The sequence below is a fragment of the Manis pentadactyla genome, chromosome 14, assembly GCF_030020395.1.
Source record: "Manis pentadactyla isolate mManPen7 chromosome 14, mManPen7.hap1, whole genome shotgun sequence".
NCBI classification, from domain to species: domain Eukaryota; kingdom Metazoa; phylum Chordata; class Mammalia; order Pholidota; family Manidae; genus Manis; species Manis pentadactyla.
This window is the reverse complement of record NC_080032.1, coordinates 937,525-964,979: the sequence shown is the minus strand read 5'-3', so window position 1 is coordinate 964,979 and position 27,455 is coordinate 937,525. Positions and strand designations below refer to the sequence as shown.

General features: G+C 44.3%; 1 long non-coding RNA gene across 1 annotated transcript; it reads left to right on the top strand.

The window, feature by feature from the left end:
- Nucleotides 1–32: 32 nt before the first annotated feature.
- On the top strand, nucleotides 33–27,141 carry LOC130680531 (uncharacterized). Its single transcript, XR_008993554.1, has 3 exons — nucleotides 33–153; nucleotides 25,742–25,996; nucleotides 26,734–27,141. It is a non-coding gene; the product is annotated as an uncharacterized LOC130680531 (long non-coding RNA).
- The last annotated feature ends 314 nt before the right edge of the window (nucleotides 27,142–27,455 follow it).

Sequence of the window (27,455 nt, the reverse complement as noted above, 5' to 3'; positions counted from 1 at the left end):
GGGCGGGGCGGCGCGGAGGCGGGTCCCGGGCTCCCGGCCCCTCCTGCCTGGCCGCGGGGTCCCTGTGGCCACCTCGACCTGACCTTGACCAGCCTGTGGCATTCTTAAATTGCCCTTGGGTCCCGCCGCCTCTACGGTTACCTTTAAAAACAGGTAATTGTGTAGCCAGTGGGTTTCAGCCCCGGGCAAGTTGGTTATGGATTCAGTGAGACTGGAGAAAGGACAGCAGAACGTTCTTGGGGCGAAAGGGTTTATTACCCGGTGTGCTCCCCGGCGGCAGGCCGCGCACTGGCGTCTCGCCTCCGCCCCGAGCGCTGGGCTGCGCTCTCTGTACAGCGCGGTAAAAGCTCACTGCCTGCGGGTGTAAAGCGGTCGCCTAGCAACAGGCCGGTGACATCATCAGGTGCTTTAAGCTCAGTGAGGATCCCGGCCACGGGAGCCCGAGCTGATCCGCAGTGACACACACAAGAAGCCAACCACGGCGGAGCAGGCAGCGGAGCCCGCTGCCCAGGGGGGCAGCCCCTGCCCGGCCCTGCACCCGGCCCGGCCCCGGGAGGGCGTTAGTGGGCCACACCCACAGCGGCCTAGGCTCGTGTGGAAAGGGCCACACTCCGAAGGCTGAGCCAGTAACCGGAGGTGGGGTAGGAGCCACGCAGGCAGGGCCGGGCAGGGCAGCGGAACGTCCTTGGGGTGTGTGGATAAAATGAGAGCTCCTGTGGCCAGGATTTTCACCTGGCCCTGGTTGACCAGCTCACTGCACGTGTGTAGGCAATACATGGCTGTTGACTCTATATTTAAAGAGCTCCGCCCAGGGCTCTGGGCGACATGGTGGCACAGCTGCAAGGCTGCAGGAGAGCAGAGCAGAGGCAGGAGTGGTGGCAGCACCGAGGACAGAGGCCCAGAGGATGGCTGTGCAGGACAACTGAGCAGAAAGGCCCGGAGGACCTGTGTGGGATGGCTGTGCGGACAGAGGGGCTCAGAGGCAGAGACGGGCTTCCTGCATGCAGACTCACTCTGAGTGAACAGGATTCTAGTGACTGCCCTGCCACCTGGAAATAAAGTTGGGTATAACCCTTTCACCCCAAGAAAGTTTTGCTGTCAATTTCTTTGGTCACATTGAATCCATAGCAAACTTGCCTGGGGCTGAAACCCACTGGCAAGACAGGGTGAAAGGGTTCACAGCTGCCTTTATTCTCCCTGCGGTAGGCCCAGCACTTAGAATTACTGTGCCTCCATCAGCCTGCAGGTCTGTAACCCACTGTCTCTGCCTCTGTCTGACTCAGTCAGTGACAACTCATTGCCTACGGGTGCGGGAGCAGTAGCCTAGCAGCAGGCCAATTACATCTTGAAGTTTAGGGTCAGGGGAGGGTCCTAGCCACGGGAACTTCCCTTTCCCCACAGCACACGGGCACGTCCTTGGGAGCACCTGTGTGGATGTTGCCCTCCTTTACCAGGTCCAGCCGCTAAGGTTTCCACGACAAAGTGGTGGTGTGGTTGTTCATGCCCCACGTAGCCCATTCCGCCCTGTGTTCCAGACGTTTGCTGTTATGAATAATGCTACAGGATCCCAAGGGCTACGTGCACGAGTGGGTCTATTTGCAGGAAAATTTGTATAAGAGGAACTGCTGTGGTGAAGGACATGTGTTTCCCTACATTTTATTTTAAATACAGAACATGTGTGACTGAATTGCTCCTTGGACCCTGTGCTCGTTGACGTGCTCATAGTAATATTCGGAAGTTCCCCCAGGTTTTTACCATCGAGTCTCCAAGCCTTAGGATCATTTCCAATCGTTATAAAATTCTATCTCCCATACAATGTTAATTTGCTTTTATTTCAGTATTTTGAATATATTCAAAAATTCATGGAACAGTGATGGCCCTGCTTCTGTCTACCTCACTCACAATCTCTCTCTTACCCTATTTCACTCCTACAGTTTCTAGAATGTGTCAGTTTTACTGACATGGGCTTTTGCATGTGCTGTTTACTGCTGGGAAAGCTCTCCCCCAGGGGCTTTTCTTAGTGAGGTGCTGTGGCCTGAATGTTTGTGTCAACCACAAATTCCTATGTTCAACTCCTAACCCTCAAGGTGATGGTATGGGGAGGTGGGGCCTCCGGGAGGTGAATGGGGTCAGTGCCCTTATGAAAGAGGCTCCCGACAGATCCCTTGTCCCTTCTGCCATGAGGTTCCAGTGCAAAGACGGTGCCCTGAGAAGCTGTTACTGGCCGCACGCTGAACCTGCCAGCACCGTGATGGTGGACTTCCCAGCCTCCAGAACTGTGAGAGGGAAATGTTTGTTATTTATAAGCCATCCAGTTCACAGCAGACTGAATGGACTGAGACCTAGATTCTTTCTCATCCTTTAAGACTCAGCTCAAATGTCACCTCTTTAGTGTCTACAGTGGTTCTGCATTTTCTCCACCCTTTCTGGTATTTACTTCATAACATTTATCACACCCATCATTATTTGTTGATTTGTTCAGTGGCATATTCTCTGTCCCACTACTGAAGGTAAGCTCCACGAAAGCAGGGAAGTGGCTTGTCCCAGCGATAGCTGCATGCCAGGCACCTGGCACTCTGGGTGTGGCAGGTGCCCGTGGCAGACACCGTGGTGTCCATATCCTCTCAGCCCTCCAGCAGTGGCGGGCAGTTCCCGCGAATGCTACTGCGTCCAGCAGCCCTTGTTGCCCTCTTTAGGGCTGGCCTGAACTTCCCCTGGAAGCCCTGGGGCAGGTGCAGCTTGGAAGTTTAGGGAGGTCAACCCCGTGACTGACTGGGTGGGAGTGCCTCGTCTTCCCTGCTCCGTGGGGGCAGGACCGAGCTTCAGTTGCCCATGGCGGTAACCAGCTCAGTCATGCTCGGCCCCTTGGGTGGGCTGTCCCTTTCCTTGGCCCCCTCTCCCACATAAACTACGGGCATCTAGTCTCTGGTCTCAGAATGCCTCTGGGGAAACCCAGAGCAAGACAGTGCTCGGCAAGTATTTGCTGAAGGGGTGGCTGATGCGCTGCGTGCTTCTGAGGTTATCTCAGGCCCCCAGAGGCCGCAGCTCCATTCTGCCTTGGAAGACATTGGAGCCAGCAGGCACCTGCCCCGGAAATGCAGGATTAGGAGTGGATGACTGGACGTGGGCTGTAGCTGAAAATGTGCGTCAGGGCTCTGACAGCGGAGGGAGAGGGACTGGCCCGGCTTTTTGTGCGGCGAAAGTTTTAGAAGTAATTAAGTCGCTAAAGTGCCTCACTTTACCCACTGTGACTATGGACGAGGGGAGGAAGCCCACTGCCATGCCAGTACCTGCTCCCATTTGCCCACCCACTCACACCGGTCCAGGACAGCTGCATTCTGTCCGTTATGTGAAGCAGCGGCATGTGGACCCCCCAGCGCCCTGGGAACAGATGCATTGGTGTCCTCCTGGCTGTGTCCAGGCCACTTAGCCCTCCGGGATTCTCCTCGGGACAGCTTTCAGCCAGAGCCTCCCAGCAGGTGCCAGGGAGGTAATGCTGCTCATGGGAGCCACCCTCGGCCCTCAGTGGCACCTGTGATCTTGCCTTGCCCCCCTCCCCCTCCGGTGGGACAACACCCTGCATGTTCTGTGGTGGAATTGAGCCCCAACTGCCTAGAGTGGTGCCCCTTTCTTCCCTTCCCGGTCTCACTTCCCCCTCTACTGTGGTGTCCTGGGGTCACCTCGCCAATAAACTACTTGCTTTCAAGTCCTTTCTCAGCATTTGTTTTGGGTAAATTTGACCTAAGACACTCACTGCTCATTGGTCATTTTGATGATAATATCAAATCAGATACCTTCGCGTGGAAGATGCCCTTTATCAGAGAAAGAAAAGTTTCTTCTATTTCTAGTTTTAGTAGTTTTAACAAATCATTAATGAATGTTGAATTTTATTGTGTGCATTTTATTCATCTATTGAGATGATCATATGATCTTCCTCCATGAATTATTATAAATATGATAAACTGAATTCTAATGTTGAATTGTTCCTGATTCCCAACAGAAAGCACATTTTTTCATATGCTGCTGGGTTTGATTTGCCAACTTGGTGTTTAGGCCCTTTTGTTTCTGTGTTCATGAGAGAGGTTAGCTTCAAATTTCCTTTCTTTTGTTGGATTTGTTTGCATATACTATCAAGGTTATATTAGCCTCACAAAGGGAGTTGGAAATTTTGTTTTTTAAATCTTCTAAAAGTGTTTGTGTAAGTTTTGAATTTTTCATTACTTGTGTGTTTGAGGGAATGTGCTTGTTTTCTATGTGAAACATTTTAAACTGCTTATTCCATTTCTAATTGTTCAAGTTTACATTTCATTTTCAGTCAATTTTGATATATTTCTAATGAACTTTGCTCATTTCACCCGTTTGCAACTTTATTGGCGTAGCTTTATCCATATCTTAGTATTTGTAGTTAGAGCCTCTCTTTCACCTTCAGTTTCAAACATTTTCTAATTCCAGTATATAATGTTTCTCCGTGCCGTAAGTTATTTACAAATCCCTTTTAAAATTTTTGACTTAATTTTTAAATTAGCCTTTTACTTAGTAAGTTCCCGCTTGCTTGTGTTGTGGTCCAGGGATATAATCTTTGCAACTCCCGTTCTTTGCGATTTACTGAGACTAGCATTGCCACCCCATCGGTGGCTACTTTATGGAAATTTACCGTGCGCATATGGGAAGAATGTGTGTGTTTCAGCTCTTAGGTGAACAGAGTAAGATTCTCTTCTATTAGCTCACACTTGTGGAGTGGCACGTTCACCGGGATAGAGCTAACGTACTGGAATGACACCAGCGTCGGTCTGCGGCGACTGGTGAATGAGGGCTCCTGGCTGGGCCCCTGCTCCGTAGGCAGCCGTCCCGGGACCTGCTTCACGGGGCTCTGCCCCCCTCAGCACCCGCTGCCCACGGCCGTCCTCTCGGAAGAATGTGAACCCGGGAGGGCAGGAGTGTGTTTGCTTCTTCATCCTGTTCCTCCCGGCAGGGCTCAGCACCGTGAGCATTCAGCCAGTGAGTACAGGAGTCAGTGAATGGAGAAGAAAAGATGGCCCCCCCGGCAACATACCGGGAACAGTGAATCAACAGTTTTTCTTTTAAACTTTACTTCATGTTTTCAATTAGCAATATGTTTTATGGCTCAAAATTTAAAAGCCACAAAATAATATACAGGGATAATTTTCCCAGCCACCCAGTTCCCCTTCCTGGAGGAACTTCTGTTAACAGCTTGTGTGTATTCTCTAGAGGCATTTTATATGTATATGAATACATGTGTATAAGCACCTATGCATATGTATAGACTAGTTCCTAGTATCTTTTTCAATCATAATAAAATGGCTCGTCCTCAACCTTACTCCTTTCTGGGGACCCATGTCTGAGACCGCGCTTGTTGGGGGGACGGACACTAGGCGGCAGCACGTTACCGGGAGACGGACGCTCCCGGGGCCCCGGGCGTCGGGGGCTCCTTCCAGAACAAGAGCCACCGCACAGGGTTTTCCTCCGCACGGCCCCTGACCTCCCGGCGCGTCTGCATACTCGCTGGTAAACGCCTACTCACACAGTGATGGGAACGTGGATTTAAAGTCCGTTACGAAGCTGAGCTGTAGGATCTGACACGGGACTCGGTTGTGCTGAGTTTATGGAGAAAAACACGACGTGAGAGCGGCCCCCAGTGCAGACTCCCTGCCGAGCGGGTCTCACTGCGTGGGTGTCGCCCCGCCACGCTGCCGGCCTCACGTGACAGAGCGAGCCCCGCGCAGCCAGAGCCGCAGCAGGTCCTGCTTCCTGCGCGCTGCAGGGTTCCCCGCCTTTCAAAGCTCAGGGGCCCCTCGCCCCGCGCATGCCCCCTGCCCCGGGCCGCAGCTGCCCAGGCACCCTCTCCCCGCGGGACCGCCTCCCCGTTTCGCCTGTTCTTTCCGGTGACCTTCCAGGCCTAGGTGAGGGTAGATGTGTGCCTAAGTCCCTCTGCTGAAACCCGTCCCCCAGCAAAGGTTGCCTTCCGTATACGTTGTTCTGGATACGCTTTTTATGTAACAGTACGCCCCAAAGTAATTCCTTATCAGTGTATGAAGAGAATACTTTAAGCTTTTAAAAACCTGAGCTATACCTTACACGTGTAACGTGCACAGACCTTAAGTGAGGGGCTGGATGACGTTCCCCGGGTGTTCACACCTGCGTCTCCACCCCCCTCCCGATCTGGAGCGTGTCCCGCTCCCAGCAGGCCCCCCTTGCCCCCCAGTAGCCGCACCTGTGACTTCCAGAGAACAGAGCAGCCCCTTGACGGCTGTGTGGCGTTCCGAGGCACGCACGTGGCTTACCTGCCCCGTGCTTCCAGTCTTTGCTGTCACAGACGGCGGTGCTCTCACTGTCCCAGCATGGACGCCCCCTGCTGTAGTCTCACCTTCACAGAAAGTCAAACTCATCCCAGAAGACACATGCAACGCAGTCTGAAATGGGGCCTCTCTGATCGTCTTCCTCCTGCCATTTCTATCTCTGTTCTCACAGATTCCTTGCCCTCCTTTGAATGTCCGTTCTCCTCTTGCGAATCAGTGCGCAGTCCTCGGGTTGCTTTCGCCTTTAAGGTGTCCTTCCGCCTCTCCCACCAGAACAGGCACACCCGGAGGGCCTGAACCTGGGACTCAGCCCTTTGCGTTCTCGTGCTTGACAACGTGACTGGGAAATCCAGATCTAATTCAAAATCTGTTGGATAAACAGGCTTGTGTGCAAATATATTAGACTGTGTGAGTGTTAGAAGTGTGAAATGTGCTCAGGACCATCTGTCCGCTAAACAGCTAAGCAACGGAATTATACATGGTAGACTGTGTGGAACAGCCCCCACTAGCTCAGCTTCAGTCAGTCTTTGTAGGGAGGCTACCCCTGAGACACTCCTGCAGAGTCACAGTGTTCATGCAGTCCTGCCACGGGATCTGTGCAAAAACTGAGTTCACCCATGTGCCAAGTGTGGCAGAAACACAACCACAACAAAATTCTTCCCTTTACCTTTCTTTCTGGTCCAAGATACAGCCCTGGATTGCGTCTTAGCATTAAGTTGTCCCTGCCAGTCTTTTTCGGTCTGTAACAGTCCCTCGGCCTGCCTTTGTATTTCGTGACCTTGTCACCCGGGAAGAGCCGGAACCGGTTGCTTTGTAGAATAGCACTCAGCCTGGGTCTACCTGTTGTTCCTTCACCATTCTGTCCAGGTTCTGCATTTTGGGTATAATGCCCAGGAGTGTGTGTTCTCAGTGATTGTGTTGGAAGCCCAGGATGTCTCACACAACTGGCAGCGGTAACTGTAGTCACTTAGTTGAGGTGGATGTGCTAGGCGTCTTCCCTTTGGTACATACACTCTTCAATTCCTGAGACTATTGTCATCTTCATTTGAAGTTGAGGAAACTGCGGCACAAAAGCATAAATAACGTACCCAATGGCGGGCTCTTGAGCCAGGGTCCATTCTGGCTCCAGGCAAACCCTCTTAGCTGCCACTCTGGAGGGAGCCCCTTGGGGCTGGAAGATGTCCTGAGCTCGGCCTGTGAGCCCTGGGACATGGGTTACGCCTTGAGACTCCTTGTCAGTGCGCCTGGGCTGGGGCTCGGGGCTCCCCTGGAGCCCAGGTCACTTCATGGATGATCTTAAGGATGGCCAGAAGTGTGGCTTGTTCGGACCTGGCCCTCCTCTGGAGTGCTAGGACTGGACTGGCTTGAGTTCATCACCCCAAGTCCCCTTTCACCTGCTTTTAATTGAAGTGTAATTAGTATACAATGTTATATTGGTTTCAAGTATTTAACAGTGATTTGGCAGTTATCTACATTCTTAAATGCTCACCCCAATTAGTGTAGTTATTATCTGTGGAAGAACATTATGACAGAACCATTGACTATATTTTCTGTGCTGTACTTTCATCTCTGTGACTGATTTATATTGAGATTTTGTGTCTCTTTATCCCCTTCACCTATTTCACCCCTGACCCCAGACCTTCCCTGTGGTAATCACGAGTCTTTTCTCTATGTTTACAAATCTATTTCTGTTACCTTTTTATAGATTCCGCATATAAGTGAGATTATATGGTACTTGTCTTTCTCTGTCTGGCTTATTTCACCAAGCATAATACCCTCTAGGTCCATCCATGCTGTCTCGAATGGCAAGATTTCTTTCTTTTTTATAGCTGAGTAATATTCCATTGTGTATATGTACCACATCTTTGTTATCCATTCATCCTTTGATAGATATGTTGGTTGCTTCCATATCTTGGCCATTATAAATAATGTGTTAATAAACATAGGAATGCATATGTCTTTTTGAATCTGGGGTTTTGTTATCTGCAGGGAAATTTCCAAAAATGGAATTGCTGGGTCCTATGGTATTTCTATTTGTAGTTTTTTGAGGAACCTCCATACTGCTTTCCACAGTGACTGCACCAATTTTCATTCCCATCAACAGTGTGGGAGGTTCCCTTTTCTCCATATCCTCACCAACACTTGATGTTTCTTGTCTTTTGGATAGTGGTCATTTTGACTGGGGTGAGGTGACATCTCATTGTGGTTTTTATTTGCATCTCCCTGATGGTTAGTAATGTTGAACACCATTTCATGTTGTCCATTTGTATGTCTTCTTTGGAAAATGTCTATTCAGGTCCTCTGCCCAGGTTTTAATTGGGATATTAATTTTTTTGGTGTGAGTTCTTTATATATTTTGGATATTAGCCTTTTTTCAGATATATTGTTTGTGAATGTTTCTCCCATTCAGTAGGTTGCCTGCTTGTTTTATTGATTTGCTTTGCTGTGCAGAAGCTTTTTAGTTTTAATTTTGTCCTACTTGTTCATTTTTTATTTTGTTTCCCTTGCCTGGGAAGACATATCCAGAAAAAAATTATTTGTGCTGATGTTCAAGAGATTTCTGCCCATGTTTTCTTCTAAGAGTTTTATGATTTTATGTCTTACATTTAGATGTTTAACCCATTTAGAGTTTATTTTTGTGTGTGGTATGAGACAGTGGCCCAGTTTCATTCCCTTGCCTGTAGTTGTTCGGTTTTCCCAACACCATTTATTGAAGAGACTGTCTTTTCCCCATTGTATATTCTTGCCTCCTTTACCATATATTAATTGACCATATATGTGTGGGTTTATTTCAGGACTCTCTATTTTGTTCCATTGATCCACATAATCTTGTGCCAGTTCCATGTTGTCTTAATCACTGTAGTTTTGTGGTAGAGCTGGAAGTGAGGGAGCGTGATACCTCCAGATTTGTATTTTTTCTCCAGATTGCTTTTGCTATCTTGAGTCTTTTGGGGTTCCATATAAATTTTAGGACTATTTGCTCTAATTTATTGAAAAATTGCTATTTTGATGGGAATTGCATTGAATCTTTGGGCAGGATGGCCATTTTGATAACATCAGTTCTTCCTGTCCATGAGCATGTGGTAGCTTTCCATTTATTTATGTCTTCTTCAGTTTCTTTTATCAGTGTCTTATAGTTTTCAGAGTACAGGTCTTTCATCTTCTCAGTTAAGTTTATTCCTAGGTATTTTATTCTTTTTGATGCAATTGTTTTCTTGACTTCTCTTTCTGATACTTTGAAATTAGTATATAAATATGCAACAGGTTTACTATGTGTCTGGTGTTGTCCTCCTGGGGTTTATCTTGTTAGGGGCTCTCTGTGCTTCCAGGACCTGGATGTCTCTTTCCTCCCCCAGATTGGGTCAGCTATTATTTCTTCAAATAGATTTCCTACCCCTTTGTCTCTCTCTTTTCCTTCTGGGACCCCTACTCTGTGAATATTGTTTCATTCAGAGTTATCACACAGCTCTCTAGCATTTCTCATCCTTAGGAATTCTTCTTTCTCTCTGTTCCTCATCTGGCCACTCTTTGCTACCCTACCTTCCAGTTGCTGATCCTTTCTTTGCCTCCTGAAGCCCACTGCTCATTTCCTCTGCTGTATTTTTCACTTTAGTTATTGTGTTCTTCAGCTCTGACCAAACCAAGGAAAGGGTCACTGAAGCACAGCATTTAAGGACATGTCTGTCAAACCAGCAGCTGAACACTAAGCTACAGGAACAGAGACTTTGGCCATCACATGGCAACAAATAGAGTCTTTGGAGAAAATATTCGAGAAAAGTCACTAAGAGAACAAAAGTACAATCCACAGCAAGCGACAAACACACTGGAGAGGGAAGAATATAGTCTACAGTGTTACTATGTAGTATGAAAATGTTCTGTTTTCAAGAAAAAATTATGAGACATGGAAAGAAATGAAAAGTGTGACCCATTACAGGAAAAATTCAGAAATTAATAGAGCTATACCTGAGGAAGAACAGACTTTGGAAGTATTAGACAAAGACTTTAAGTCAACTGTCTTTTAGCTCAAATTGCTAAAGGAAGACTTGGATAAAGAACTAAAGGAAACCAGGAGGATGATATCTCAGAAAGTATATAACACCAATAGAGAGATAGAAATTATAAAAAGGAACCAAATAGAAATTTTGAAGCTAAAAAGTAAAATAACAAATGAAAAATTAACTAGAGTTTCAGTAGCACATTTGAACAAGTTGAAAAAAATTACTGAGCTGGAAGACAACATAGTTGAAGTAATCCATTCTGAAGAGCAAAAAAAAAAGAAAGAAAAGAAAAGCCTAAGAGATCTATGGGACACAATCAAGCATACCAATATATGCATGATGAGAATTCCAGAAGGAGAGTTGAGAGAGAAAAGGGCAGAAAGAATAGTTGATGAAATAATGGCTGAAAACATCACAAACTTGATAAAAGATATTACACATTCAAGAAGCTCAATGAACTCCAAGGTAAATACAAAGAGATCCATACCAAGACATATTATGATCAAACTATTGAAAGACAAAAAGAGAATCTTGAAAGTGGCAAGAGAGAAGGGAATCATTATTACAAGGAATCCTGCTATATAAATGGGTTAAAGATGGCCTTTGTCTATTGCCCCTATGTTATTTACTTCAAGCAGGCAAGGACTGCTAATTCAAAGTCCATCGGCACCAAACTCAAAACCCTGTTTTAAATAAAAAAGACTTTTAACCATTTAGGTAGAGCCTGCCTGCTTTGTACTCCATGAAATGGCACCCAACATCTGCTAACCAAAGATAAGACAAACTCTTTGGCTAGAAAAGCCCCCAAAACTCCTGCTGCCCTTCAGAACTCTGACCCAGGGACTCCACACTTTGCTACTGTGATGTGACTTAGACATGTCAGCTCTGCCTCCAGCTTCCCTTTCTTGGAAGTTCCCTTCCCCACCTTCAGGGTGGTAGCCCTGTGCCCCTGTCTCTGGAAGGGCTTCCACTGCTAGGAACCACCCCTCTCATGCAACTCTGTCCAAATGCTGAACAATGAAACTTATTGTACAAACCTGCCATTTTGTCCTGTTTTCTTCCTTGACCAGCTCTGAATCCTGTAACTTACCATAGCTCTTCAATAAGACTAACAGCTGGAGGGGGGCGGAAGATGGCGGCGTGAGTAGAGCAGCGGAAATCTCCTACCAAAACAACATATATCTATGAAAATACAACAAAGACAACCCTTCCTAGAATAAAGACCAGAGGACACAGGACAATATCCAGACCACATCCGCACCTGAGAGAACCCAGCGCCTCGCGAAGTGGGTGAGATACAAGCCCCGGCCCCGCGGGAGCCGAGCGCCCCTCCCCCCAGCTCCCGGCGGGAGAAGAGCAGGCAGAGCGGGAGGGAGAAGGAGCCCAGGGCTGCCGAACACCCAGCCCCAGCCATCCGGGCCAGAGTGCAGGGCCCTCGATACTGGGAAAACAGGGCAGCAAGAACAGTGAGCAGGCACTGGAGGCTGGGCGACAGAGGACATAAGAAAAGCGCGCGACCATTTTTTTTTTTTTTTTGCTTTTTTGCTGCTTTGTTTTGGCGAGCGCTGTTTGGAAGTCTTAAAGGGACAGGGACCCCAATATTAGGGAAACAGGGCAGAAAGACCGGTGAGCAGAGGCCTGAGGCTGGCACCGGAGAATAAAGAAAAACGAACGACCACCTTTTTTTTTTTTAATTAAAAAAAATTTTTTTTTTTTTTTAATTAAAAAAATTTTTTTTTCTTGTTTTTTTTTGTGGTCGTTGTTTTGTTTTGGCGGGTGCTTTTTGGAAGTCTTAAAGGGGCAGGGCGGGCCACTTAATCCAGAGGTAGGGAATCCGGGATCTCTGGGCACCCTAACCCCTGGGCTGCAGGGAGCAGGGAGGCCCCTTACGGAGATAAATAGCCTCCCAGCAGCTCCTGCTCCAACGCGACTCCACCATTTTGGAGTAGCTGCCCGAGCCAGGCCACGCCCACAGCAACAGCGGAGATTAACTCCATAGCAGCCGGGCAGGAAGCAGAAACCCTGTCTGCGCGCAGCTGCGCAGCACAAGCCACTAGAGGCCGCTGTTCTCCCAGGAGAGGAGGGCCACAAACCAACAAGAAAGGAAGTCCTTCCAGCCGTCACTCGTCCCAGTTCTGCAGACTATTCCTATCACCATGAAAAGGCAAAGCTACAGGCAGACAAAGATCACAGAGACAACACCAGAGAAGGAGACAGACCTAACCAGTCTTCCTGACAAAGAATTCAAAATAAGAATCATAAACATGCTGACAGAGATGCAGAGAAATACGCAAGAGAGATGGGATGAAGTCCGGAAAGAGATCACAGATGCCAGAAAGGAGATCGCAGAAATGAAACAAACTCTGGAAGGGTTTATAAGCAGAATGGATAGAATGCAAGAGGCCATTGATGGAATTGAAATCAGAGAACAGGAACGCATGGAAGCTGACATAGAGAGAGACAAAAGGATCTCCAGGAATGAAACAATATTAAGAGAACTGTGTGACCAATCTAAAAGGAGCAATATCCGTATTATAGGGGTCCCAGAAGAAGAAGAGAGAGGCAAAGAGATGGAAAGTATCTTAGAAGAAATAATTGCTGAAAACTTCCCCACACTGGGGGAGGAAGTAATCAAACAGACCACGGAAATACACAGAACCCCCAACAGAAAGGATCCAAGAAGGGCAACACCAAGACACATAATAATTAAAATGGCAAAGATCAAGGACAAGGAAAGAGTGTTAAAGGCAGCTAGAGAGAAAAAGGTCACCTATAAAGGGAAACCCATCAGGCTAACGTCAGATTTCTCAACAGAAACCCTACAGGCCAGAAGAGAATGGCATGATATATTTAATACAATGAAACAGAAGGGCCTTGAACCAAGGATACTGTATCCAGCACGACTATCATTCAAATATGACGGTGGGATTAAACAATTCCCAGACAAACAAAAGCTGAGGGAATTTGCTTTCCACAAACCACCTCTACAGAACATCTTACAGGGACTGCTCTAGATGGGAGCACTCCTAGAAAGAGCACAGCACAAAACACCCAACATATGAAGAATCGAGGAGGAGGAACAAGAAGGGAGAGAAGAAAAGAATCTCCAGACAGTGTATATAACAGCTCAATAAGCGAGCTAAGTTAGGCAGTAAGATACTAAAGAGGCTAACCTTGAACCTTTGGTAACCACGAATTTAAAGCCTGCAATGGCAATAAGTACATATCTTTCAATAGTCACCCTAAATGTTAATGGGTTGAATGCACCAATCAAAAGACACAGAGTAACAGAATGGATAAAAAAGCAAGACCCATCTATATGCTGCTTACAAGAAACTCACCTCAAACCCAAAGACATGTACAGACTAAAAGTCAAGGGATGGAAAAACATATTTCAGGCAAACAACAGTGAGAAGAAAGCAGGGGTTGCAGTACTAATATCAGACAAAATAGACTTCAAAACAAAGAAAGTAACAAGAGATAAAGAAGGACACTACATAATGATAAAGGGCTCAGTCAAACAAGAGGATATAACCATTCTAAATATATATGCACCCAACACAGGAGCACCAGCATATGTGAAACAAATACTAACAGAACTAAAGGGGGATATAGACTGCAATGCATTCATTCTAGGAGACTTCAACACACCACTCACCCCAAAGGATAGATCCACTGGGCAGAAAATAAGTAAGGACACGGAAACACTGAACAACACAGTAGAGCAGATGGACCTAATAGACATCTATAGAACTCTACATCCAAAAGCAGCGGGATATACATTCTTCTCAAGTGCACATGGAACATTCTCCAGAATAGACCACATACTAGGCCACAAAAAGAGCCTCAGAAAATTCCAAAAGATTGAAATCCTACCAACCAACTTTTCAGACCACAAAGGCATAAAACTAGAAATAAACTGTACAAAGAAAGCAAAGAGGCTCACGAACACATGGAGGCTTAACAACACGCTCCTAAATAATCAATGGATCAATGACCAAATCAAAATGGAGATCCAGCAATATATGGAAACAAATGACAACAACAACACTAAGCCCCAACTTCTGTGGGACACAGCAAAAGCAGTCTTAAGAGGAAAGTATATAGCAATCCAAGCATATTTAAAAAAGGAAGAGCAATCCCAAATGAATGGTCTAATGTCACAATTATCGAAATTGGAAAAAGAAGAACAGATGAGGCCTAAGGTCAGCAGAAGGAGGGACATAATAAAGATCAGAGAAGAAATAAATAAAATTGAGAAGAATAAAACAATAGCAAAAATCAATGAAACCAAGAGCTGGTTCTTCGAGAAAATAAACAAAATAGATAAGCCTCTAGCCAGACTTATTAAGAAGAAAAGAGAGTCAACACAAATCAACAGTATCAGAAACGAGAAAGGAAAAATCACGACGGACCCCACGGAAATGCAAAGAATTATTGGAGAATACTATGAAAACCTATATGCTAACAAGCTGGGAAACCTAGGAGAAATGGACAACTTCCTAGAAAAATATAACCTTCCAAGATTGACCCAGGAAGAAACAGAAAATCTAAACAGACCAATTACCAGCAATGAAATTGAAGAGGTAATCAAAAAACTACCAAAGAACAAAACCCCCGGGCCAGATGGATTTACCTCGGAATTTTATCAGACATACAGGGAAGACATAATACCCATTCTCCTTAAAGTCTTCCAAAAAATAGAGGAGGAGGGGATACTCCCAAACTCATTCTATGAAGCTAACATCACCCTAATACCAAAACCAGGCAAAGACACCACCAAAAAAGAAAACTACAGACCAATATCCCTGATGAACGTAGATGCAAAAATACTCAACAAAATATTAGCAAACCGAATTCAAAAATACATCAAAAGGATCATACACCATGACCAAGTGGGATTCATTCCAGGGATGCAAGGATGGTACAACATTCGAAAGTCCATCAACATCATCCACCACATCAACAAAAAGAAAGACAAAAACCACATGATCATCTCCATAGATGCTGAAAAAGCATTTGACAAAGTTCAACATCCATTCATGTTAAAAACTCTCAGCAAAATGGGAATAGAGGGCAAGTACCTCAACATAATAAAGGCCATCTATGATAAACCCACAGCCAACATTATATTGAACAGCGAGAAGCTGAAAGCATTTCCTCTGAGATCGGGAACTAGACAGGGATGCCCACTCTCTCCACTGTTATTTAACATAGTACTGGAGGTCCTAGCCACGGCAATCAGACAAAATAAAGAAATACAAGGAATCCAGATTGGTAAAGAAGAAGTTAAACTGTCACTATTTGCAGATGACATGATACTGTACATAAAAAACCCTAAAGACTCCACCCCAAAACTACTAGAACTGATATCGGAATACAGCAAAGTTGCAGGATACAAAATCAACACACAGAAATCTGTGGCTTTCCTATATACTAACAATGAACCAACAGAGAGAGAAATCAGGAAAACAACTCCATTCACAATTGCATCAAAAAAAATAAAATACCTAGGAATAAACCTAACCAAAGAAGTGAAAGACTTATACTCTGAAAACTACAAGTCACTCTTAAGAGAAATTAAAGGGGACACTAACAGATGGAAACTCATCCCATGCTCGTGGCTAGGAAGAATTAATATCGTTAAAATGGCCATCCTGCCCAAAGCAATATACAGATTTGATGCAATCCCTATGAAACTACCAGCAACATTCTTCAATGAACTGGAACAAATAATTCAAAAATTCATATGGAAACACCAAAGACCCCGAATAGCCAAAGCAATCCTGAGAAAGAAGAATAAAGTAGGGGGGATCTCACTCCCCAACTTCAAGCTCTACTATAAAGCCATAGTAATCAAGACAATTTGGTACTGGCACAAGAGCAGAGCCACAGACCAATGGAACAGACTAGAGAATCCAGACATTAACCCAGACATATATGGTCAATTAATATTTGATAAAGGAGCCATGGACATACAATGGCGAAATGACAGTCTCTTCAACAGGTGGTGCTGGCAAAACTGGACAGCTACATGTAGGAGAATGAAACTGGACCATTGTCTAACCCCATATACAAAAGTAAACTCAAAATGGATCAAAGACCTGAATGTAAGCCATGAAACCATTAAACTCCTGGAAGAAAACATAGGCGAAAACCTCTTAGACATAAACATGAGTGACCTCTTCTTGAACATATCTCCCCGGGCAAGGAAAACAACAGCAAAAATGAGTAAGTGGGACTATATTAAGCTGAAAAGCTTCTGTACAGCAAAAGACACCATCAATAGAACAAGAAGGATCCCTACAGTATGGGAGAATATATTTGAAAATGACACATCCGATAAAGGCTTGACGTCCAGAATATATAAGGAGCTCTCACGCCTCAACAAACAAAAAACAAATAACCCAATTAAAAAATGGGCAGAGGAACTGAACAGACAGTTCTCCAAAAAAGAAATACAGATGGCCAACAGACACATGAAAAGATGCTCCACATCGCTAATTATCAGAGAAATGCAAATTAAAACTACAATGAGGTATCACCTCACACCAGTAAGGATGGCTGCCATCCAAAAGACAAACAACAACAAATGTTGGCGAGGCTGTGGAGAAAGGGGAACCCTCCTACACTGCTGGTGGGAATGTAAGTTAGTTCAACCATTGTGGAAAGCAGTATGGAGGTACATCAAAATGCTCAAAAGAGACTTACCATTTGACCCAGGAATTCCACTCCTAGGAATTTACCCTAAGAATGCAGCAATCAAGTTTGAGAAAGACAGATGCACCCCTATGTTTATTGCAGCACTATTTACAATAGCCAAGAATTGGAAGCAACCTAAATGTCCATCAATAGATGAATGGATAAAGAAGATGTGGTACATATACACAATGGAATACTACTCAGCTATAAGAAAAGGGCAAATCCAATCATTTGCAGCAACATGGATGGAGCTGGAGGGTATTATGCTCAGTGAAACAAGCCAAGCGGAGAAAGAGAAATACCAAATGATTTCACTTATCTGTGGAATATAAGAACAAAGGAACAAAACAGCAGCAGAATCACAGAACTCAAGAATGGACTAACAGGTACCAAAGGGAAAGGGACTGGGGAGGATGGGTGGGTAGGGAGGGATAAGGGGGGGAGAAGTAGGGGGGTATTAAGATTAACATGCATGGGGGGGTAGGAGAAAAGGGAGGGCTGTACAACACAGAGAAGGCAAGTAGTGATTCTACAACATTTTGCTATGCTGATGGACAGTGACTGTAAAGGGGTTCATAGGGGAGACCTGGTATAGGGGAGAGCCTAGTAAACATAATATTCGTCATGTAAGTGTAGATTAGTGATAGCAAAAAAAAAAAAAAAAAGGGCAGTTCCTGTGTGGTAACCTCCAACGAGTTCTACACAAGGGTATAAAGGGCATATAAAAGTGTAGGCAAAGGGTCTGTTTGTGTTTATACAGAGGATCAAAGCCTAATTGGGCTACCCCGAAAATGAACTAAGATACGATATGAAAAAGAACTTCCAACATCTGCACTCTCTGGAAGACTCATGCCAGAAGATGATCATCAAAAAACCCCAACAAAGATCCACGCACTGCTACAGCTGTAGATGCACTCATCCCACCAGTTCCTGGACTTGCCATGGGAATGAGGAAGGAGATATCTAAGCTGGCCTGTGCATACAGTAAAACAACAAAATTGGACTGGATCTATACTGTTGGAACTCAACCAAGAATTTGGAGAAGTGCAAATTGTAGCGCTCCAAAGTCTTACAACTACAAACTATTTATTGTTAAAAGAACATATGGCATGTGAACAGTCCCCAGGAATGGGTTGTTTTAATTTGTCTGATTTCTCTCAGACTGTTCAAGTTCATTTGGACAATATCCACCATATCATAGATAAGTTTTCACAAATGCCTAAGGTGCCTAACTGGTTTTCTTGGTTTCACTGCAGATGGCTGGTAATTACAGATATGCTTTGGTTATGTAACTATACTCCTATTATGTTAATGTGTGTGTGCAATTTAAGTAGTAGCTTAAAACCTATACATGCTGAAGTTACTCTACAAGAAGATATATCAAAGAAATAATCAATCTTCCCATGTTTTCTTCCGCCTGCTACTTCTATAGCTTTTCTTCTTCCTTCCTAATTACAACCCTTAAATAGAATTCGTGCCTCATATCAAATCTACCGAGTATCATAATTCTTCCAAGTGGTAAAGATACCTCAAGACAAATGCTGGGCATAGAAGCCACAGGGCATAAATATGCAAAGAAGTAAAAAGCTAACTTTTTCAAACAATAAGGCTTCTCTCTCACTTACCAACTTCACATTTCCCTGTATGGCCCCGGAAGATGACTGGTTAGCCAGAGACGGGTAAGATTCCTCAAGGGAGGAACAACCTAAGACAGGCACAGTCGCAGGGGGGCCATCAGGTGAGAAATTGGGGATCAACAGAGGTGAGGCTTAGAACCTCACCCCCCCTGTTCTGAGAGAAATCTTCTGCATACGTGGATGTTTTATTGCCCTGGTCTAGCTTGGATTAACACATAGTCTACAGGCACACACCTGATCATCTACATGTGCTCTCTTACAACACTAAACTATGTTTTCTACCTTTATCTTGTATCTACCTACCACTTCAGCATTTTATTAAAAATAATAATAATAAAGAGAGAAATGTGGTATCCACATATAAATCAAGTATAAAAACCAAATGAGTATTCATATTTGAACCGACTGTTTATAGTTCATAATGCATGAGCAAAACCGAAAGTTTCTGTGATGACTGCCCTTGTACTGTTCACTATTTAACTTATTCATTATGTAAGAATTTGTTCTACATGTAAAAACTTGTTTGTTATGCCTCAGAAGATTGGAGACTGACAAAAATTAGGCTTGGGGTGGAATAATGATTGTGCATTGAGCATTGACTCCCCTATACAGAATTTTATTGTCGTTAACAACCATTTGATCAATAAATATGAGAGATGCCCTCACAAAAAAAAAAAAAAAAAAAAAAAGGACAGACTTCCAATGGTAAAATAAATTAGTAACCGGGATGTAATGTATAGCATAAGGAATATAGTCAAGATATTGTAACAGCCTGGTAGGGTGATAGCTGGAACCTAGAATTATGTATATAAATGTTCTACCACTGTGTTGTACACTTGAAACTCATGTAATGTAATACTGTGTGTCAACTACCCTTCAATAAAAAATAATTATTAAAAATAAAAAAAGAAAAAAAAAAAAAGACTAACAGCTGATTTTTCATCAGAAACCATGGAGGCCAGCAGGCAGTGGGATAATATCATCAAAGTGCTGAAAGAAAAAAACCTATCAAACAAGAATTCTATAGCCAGCAAAACTATCTTTTAAAAATGAAGGTAAAATTAAGACATTCCCAGATATGTAAAACTTGGTAGAGTTTGTCTCTAGTAGACCTGCCCTACAAGAAATGCTTGAAGGGAGATCTTCAACTGAAATGAAAGGACACTAAACTCAAAGCCACACGAAGAAATAAAGAATACTGGTAAAGGTAACCAGACAGGTAAATACAAAAGTCAGCATTATTGTATTTTTGGTTGGTAACTATTTTTCTATATGATTTTAAAGACCAAAGCCTTAAACAATAATTATAAATCTGTGTTAATGGGCACACAATTTATAAAGGTATAATTTATGACAATAACAACATAAGGGAGGACAGACAGAGCTGCACAGGACAGTTTTGAATACTACTGGAACTAAGCTGGTATTAATTCAATCTAGGTTTTTACCAATTTAAGTGAATTGTAATCCTCAAGGCAACCATGAAGAAAATAACTAAATAATACACAGAAAAGGAAATAAGAAAGGAATAAACAGTGCACTATTAAAAAAGTCAATGAAGTACAAAAAAAAGTAGTAATGTAGGAACTGATGAACACAACAGATAAAAGACATAGAAAACAAATCACAAAATGGCAGAAGTAAATCTTTATCAGTAATTAATTTAAATATAAATTACATGAAACTCTTAAATTAAATGCACAGATTAGAAGAATGCACAAAAAGTCAAACCAGCTATAAGCTGTCCACAGGAGAATCCCTTTGGATCCAAAGACACAAAAAAGTTGAAAGTAAAATGATGGAAAAGGATATTCTATGCGAATAATAACCAAAAGAGAGTTGAAGTGGCCATACTCATCTCAGACAATATAGACTTTACATAAAAAACTGTTAAAAAAATGAAGAAAATATATTTACAATAGGGTCAATCTGTCAAGGAGAGAAAACAATTTAAAACATATACATACCCAGCAACAGATTCCCACATAGTGAGACAAACACTGAGAGAATTAAAAAGAGAAACAGACACCTTTACAATAACAGTGGGAGACTTCAATACCACATTGTCAAAAAATGAATAGAACATATAGGAGAGCAATAAGTAAATAAAGAACCTGAACACCACTGTAAATCCACTAGATATGGCAGATATATGTACAGAACACTTCAACAACAGAATACACATGCTTCTCAAGTGCACAGGTAACATTTTCCAGTATAGACCATATGTTAGGCTAAAAAACAAGACTTGGTAAATTAAAAAAGACTGAAATCATACAAAGTATCATCTCTGACCAGAATGGCATTAAACTAGATTCAGTAGCAGACGGAAAACTAGAAAATTCACAAATATGAGGAAATCAAACAAAATGCTCTTAAACAACCAGGGGGTCAGAGAAGAAATCTCTAGGAAAACTTTAAAAATGCCTTAATATGAGTGAAAACAAACACAACATGCCATAGGATGCAGCAAAATTAGTGCTCAGAGGGCAATTTATAGCTGTAAATGTTTATGTTAAAAGAAGAAGAAAGAAAAACCAATAACCTAACTACCATAGGGACTAGAAAAAAAAGTGCAAGCTTAACACAAGGCTAGAAGAAAGAAGGAAGTAATAAAGATTAGCATGGAGATAAGGTGGAGAACAGAACAAGACAGAGCAAATTATCAAGCAAAAGGTGGTTTTTAAGAACATCAACAAAATTGACAAATCCTTTAGCTAGACTACTAAGAAGAGAGAAGACAAATTATTAAAATCAGAAATGAAAGCAGGAAATTACTATTGAACTACAGAAATAAAAAGGATTATAAAGGAAGTACTATGAGCAATCATATACCAAGTTAGATTACCTAGTTGAAATGTACAACTTCCTAGAAACAAACTGGTAAAACTGATTCAAGGAGAAATAGAAAAATCTCTGCAGAACTACATATATGTGTATGTGTATATCTATGCTGAATCAGTAATTAAAAGCGTCCCTACAAAGTCCCAGAGCAAAGGGTGTCCCTGGTTTAATTCTACCACACATTTAAAGAAGAATTACGCCAATGCTTCTCAAACTCTTTTAAGGAATAGAAGAGAACTTTTCCTAACGCATTCTATCAGCTCACCTTTACTACTCTGATACCAGATAAAGACATCAGGAGGAAAGAAAAGCACAGATAATACCCCTTATGAATGTGTGTGTTAGTCTGTTTGGGCTGCACAACAAAGTGCCGCAGACAGGGTGGGTCATACCACAGCTCCGGAGGCCGGAGGTCACAGCCACAGGACCGGCAGGAGCTGGCTTCTGGCGAGCACCTCCTCCTGGTGTGCGGACCGCCGCTTCCCCACTGCAGTCCTCACGTGGCTTCTCTGAGTGGAAAGAGAGGGAGATCTTCCTTTTCTTATAAGACCACTCATCCTACCAGATTAGGCTCCCACCCTTATGATCTCGTTTAACCTTAATTACCTCCTAAAGGTACTTTCTCCAAATATGGTTCTACTGGGGTTAGGGCTTCAGCATATGAATTTTGCGGGGGACAAAATTCAATCTCTAGCAGTATATGCAAAAATCCTCAACAAAATACAAGTAAACCTAGTTGAACAGCATATTCAAAAGGATTATACACTGTGACTAAGTGAGATTTATCCCAGGAATGCAATGGTGGTTCAACATGTGAAAACCAATCAGCGTAAGAAAACTTATTAGGGCTGATAAAAAGCTCAGCGAATATGTGGGATATAACAGTGATACACCACAATTAGCTGTATTTCTGTCCAGTAGCAACAAACAATCTGAGAAGGAAATTAAAACAATTTTATTCACAATAGTGCCAAAAAGAGTAAAATACTTAGTAATACATTTAACTGAGGAGGTATGAGACTTGTACACTGAACACAAAGTGTTGCTGAAAGAAATGAAAGACATCTCTGTAAGTGAAAAGCCATCTGGTGTTTGTGAATTGAAAGAGGTAATATTGTTGGGAGGGCAGTACTCTCCACAGTGATTTATGGACTCAAAGCAAACCCTGTCAAAATGGAACCACCTTTCTTGCAGATATCAAAAAGCTGATCCTAAAATTAACCTGGGATTCCAAGGGACCCCAAATAGCCAAAACAGTCTTGAAAAAAAGAACAAAGTTGGAACACTCACGTGTTCCACTTTCAGAACTTACTCAAATCCACAGTAATTCAAACAGTGGGGCACTGGTATAAGGATGGATATACTGACTGATGGAACAGAACTGAGAGTGTGATCATTAACCCAGATATGTATGACCAGTTCTCTGCAAGGGTGCTGAGACCATTTATTGGGAAAGAAAAGTCTCTTCAACAAATAGTGCTGGGACAGTTGGATGTCCACGTGCAAAAAAATGAAGTTGGACCCTATCTCATACCATATACATAAATTAATTCAAAATGGATCAAAGACATAAATGTAAGCAGTAAAACTATAAAACTCTTAGAAGAAAACATAGGTATAAATCTTCATAACTTTGAATTTGGCATGGATTCTTAGATTCAAAAGTACAGGCAACAGAAGAAAAAAATAGATAAATTAGATGTCATCAAAATTTAAAACTTTTGTACCAAAGGACATATATCAAGAGAGTAAAAAGAAAAGGTCTCAAAATGAGAGAAAATATTTGTAAGTTATAAATCTAAGTAGGGTCCAGTATCCAGAATATATGAATAATTTTTAATCCAATTAACAAATGGTCAAAAGACTTGAATAGGCATTTCTACAGAGAAGATATACAAATGGTCAATAAGCATATGAAAAGATGCCAACATCATTAGACATTGGGGGAACGCAAATTAAAACCATAGGAGGTGCCGTTTCACTTACACTAGAATGGCTATCATGAAAAAAAGGAGGAAAAAGTTGCTGAGGATGTGGAGAAAATAGAAACTTCATCTATTGCTGCTGGGAAGTAAAACGATGTAGTTGCTGTGGAAAACTTATCCACAGTTCTTCAAAAAGTTTAAATAAAATAGATTTACAATATGATCCAGCAGTTGCATTTCTGGGTAAAACCCAAAAGAACTGAAAACACATATTCCAAAAAAATTATTCATGAATGTTCACAGCAGCACTATTCACAGTAGCCAAAAGGTGGAAGTGATTCAAATGTCCATTAAGATAAATGGATAAATAAAATGTGGTATATCCATACGTTAGACTATTACTCAGCCATAAAAAGGAGTGAAGTACTGATTTGTGCTACAACATGAACTTTGAACACATTATGCTGAATGAAAGAAGCCAGGCACAAAAGGCCACATATTGGAATTTAGTGGAACGTCCATAATAGGAAAATCCATAAAGACCAAAAGCAGATCAGTGATTGACAGTGACTGGGGAGGGAGGCACAGGAAGTGACTGCCAACGGTTTTCTTTTTGTATTAACGACAATGTTCTCAAACTAGATAATGGTGATGGTCCCACAACTGTGAATGTAAGAATCACTGAACTGAACCCTTTAATAGGGTAAATTTTATGGTTCGTGAATTGTATCTCAATAAAGCTGTTACAAAATAACAATTATCTTCTCTGCACAACCACAGTGCAGTTGATAAAATCAGAAAACTAACACACTGATACAATACTGCATAATAATACTATGTATCTTAATTTGATTATGCCTTTTGTTCCAATTAATACCCTTTATAGCAAAAGAAAGCCTCTGACCGTGTGTTTCTATCAGTGCTCACAGCTCATCTCCTTTAATCTGCACCCGTTTTCAGCCTTTTTCCCAAGACCTTGACCATTTTTAAGAGAAAATTCGTTTGTAAAATGCCTCTCAGTGTGTGTGCTTGGATGCCTGCTCATGACTGGTTCGCGTTATGTGTTTTTGCGAGGACACCACAGGGTGGGGCGGGGCCCATTCCGTGCGCCCTATCCGAGGGCACCTGCATCCGTTGTCCAACCCCGGTGATGCCGACTTCCGTTACTGGGTTAATGTGATGCCTGCCTGGTCTCTCTGTTGAGTTCCTGTATTTGGTTTGTGAAATGAATAAGTACCTTGTGAGGAAATACTTGGGGGCTATGTAAATATCCTCATACTCCTCCAGCGTCCACCCATTTTAGTATCCAGTGATGATTTTTGCCTGAAAAAATTGGGACTCACATCAATTCCTAATTTTGTTTTTGGGAGTTGTATTCTGATTCAAAAGATCCCAAGAGCTCTGTGTTTTCTAAAACAAGTATATATTCCGACAATGGCCTGTTCTGAAGTGGCCCCTAAAAACGGCCCCATCAGCCAGGCTTCAATGTTCCCAGTTTGCAGAAAAGAAAACGGCTTCTTATAACCAGGGGCTTAAAACCAGCTTAGTTTTGGAATTTGCGCTCTGCCCCCTTAGACCTGGGACAGGGTGCACTGATGATTTTTCTTTTAAGAACAGTTTGGTAGTTCTTTGAGCCTCATAGGAGCTGCGAGAGCCCTGGACCATTTCTATTTATTCAGGTTCTAGGAATATTAGAACATAAATAGCAAAAAGGGTTGTGACTCTGGTAGGAAAAGAATCAGTAGTTATTGCCCGTGGGGTGGGACTGGGGGTGAGCTGGGGGGACCTGGCTGGACCGGAAGGGGCCAGAGCGCCTTCTTCGGAGGCGGATGTCGCACCGTGAGAGCGCCTGGCCGCAGGAGCACGCGCTCCTCCAAGCCCGGGGGGCGGTGCTCTTCGGAGGCAGTGTGCCTTCCCTGTGGGTCCCCACGAACACAGCGGGTGCTGGTCCGCGAGCTCGTGCACACGCGCTCGGGGGAACAGTGGTGACGGCAGTGTGGGCGGGCGGACAGCCGGCAGAGGGGGCGACTGCGGGGGCCGGGGGCAGGTGCGACTCTGGGGTGGACGTGGCGGCTGGATGGGGGTCCACGTCCCACTTTCCTGTGTGCTTGGCGGGGAAAATGGGTTACCACAAAGTTCAGTCTATTTTAATCGTTTGCATTTAACAAAGAAATACTTATATCAAACATAGTGTCACAAGGTCGTTCACAAGGTAACTGCTGAATTTATAATAAGCATGCATAATGTCAGAGGCGTGGTCTTACAGTGGGACACAGGTTAAAAGTATAGCAGAATCACTCTCTGTTCTCTACACACAGACTCCCCAGCAAACTCCAAAGGCTGAATCTGTCGAGGCCCGGGAGGCTGTGTCTCTGGCCCGACACCCCCGCCCGCGTCCCCCCTCCGTCCACCTTGTCTGATGGTGACAGTCCGCGGTAAACAGCGTCTCCACCGAACCTGCTTTGCCATGGAAAAGCCGTACCAGCGCAGCCTGCACGCCCCCACCAGCCAGGGCCCCTCTACGGTGCCCGCAAGTAACAAAGCCTCAACATTTACTAAGCGGGCGCCGACAGGTCCATCCCATCTCTTTCTATTCATGGCTCCAATTAATAATTACTCATCTGGAAAATGAGCCAGTCTGTGTCACGGAGGGGAAGAACCCTGCACCAAGCCAATTAACATCTTGGTGCTGGCTGCCTTGGGAATTTAATTTAGTCACACGGCCCATTTAACGTCCCCAAATTTTGTTGTCTCCCCAAGAGGGAAGTCATGATTGTTAAATGAGGGAAGGCCCTGGGGACCCATATGCTGGGGATGCCCCGCATGGCGGGGTGGCCAGGGGCCCAGGGCTGACTGCTTTTGTCCGGTCCGCATGCCCGCTCTATTCTTCTGCACGGACTCAGCAGCTGGGTCCAGGCAGTGCGGCCCCTAACCACCGGCCAAGGGAGTGGCGGCCGCCCCCAGATAGTTGCACACTTGAGCGGGCCTTTTGTCTGCTCAGAAGACATTCCAACTGCCTGTTACCAGTTGGCCCTCGCACAAAGGGGGCGGCCGCGGACCCGGCCGTCTGTCTGGGCAGCATATTGTGGAGGGGCGGGGAATCTGCAAACAGGCAGCCCAAGTCACCTCCTGCACGAAGCGAGCGTGTGCGTGCAGTAGCTGCGAGGCCCAGTGGGGACCGAGGCAGGGGGTGGGGGTGTCAAGGAGCAGGATTACCAGACAATTTAATTAGGCAGATTTGAGGAGTCACAGAATCAAGGTATTGGGGCTCCAGGGGGAACTTGAATGATCTAGGTCTTTTCTTTCTCAGGAACCACCCTTCAAGCCTGACAATGTGGAATCCTCTTTTAAAAGAAATCCTAAGGCTTCTTGCATTGAACAACTGTTGCTGGAAGAAAATTCTTTGAATCATGCTGATTTAGAAATCTGTTCTTCCTTTCCGAGTGGCCATTGATATCAGCTAGTTCTCTAAGAGTTTCAGAGACGTGAAAAAGGGCCACTAGCAATGGCCGTAGGGCTCCTGCAGACGCCATCCCAGGCCCGGTCTCATGCTTGCACTGCATCCCCACGATGGCCTGTGGAGCTGATGTCAGTACCTGCGTTTTAGAGCCCAGGAAACCGAGGTTTTAAAAGGATCAGGCACCCGGCCCACTGACACAGGGACGTAAACCCAGGGGGCCCTTTCCCAGGCCTGCACTGTCTCTCCCTCCTCGCTGCCTCCTGGCCGCTGCTCTTCTCTCTCCGCCGGCTCTGGCTTCTCACTGTCGGCCCCCAGCAGGTCTCAGAGGGCAGACCCTGGCGCCCCCACCCCCAGCATCCTCTGGGGCGTGCTGCCCAAGCCCGGGAGGGCTGCCCCGCTCTGTTGAGGGTCCCACGCTGATATGCCTCGAGCGGAGGGCCTCCAGTGGGAGTCCCACGGGGGTGGGAAGAGCTCTCCAGGAGGCCCCCTAACCTGGCCGGAGGTGGGACACCGTGGGCGATGCTGAGAGCCAGGCAGGGGTGCTGGCGGGAGCCCTTCCTCCCCATGTGGCC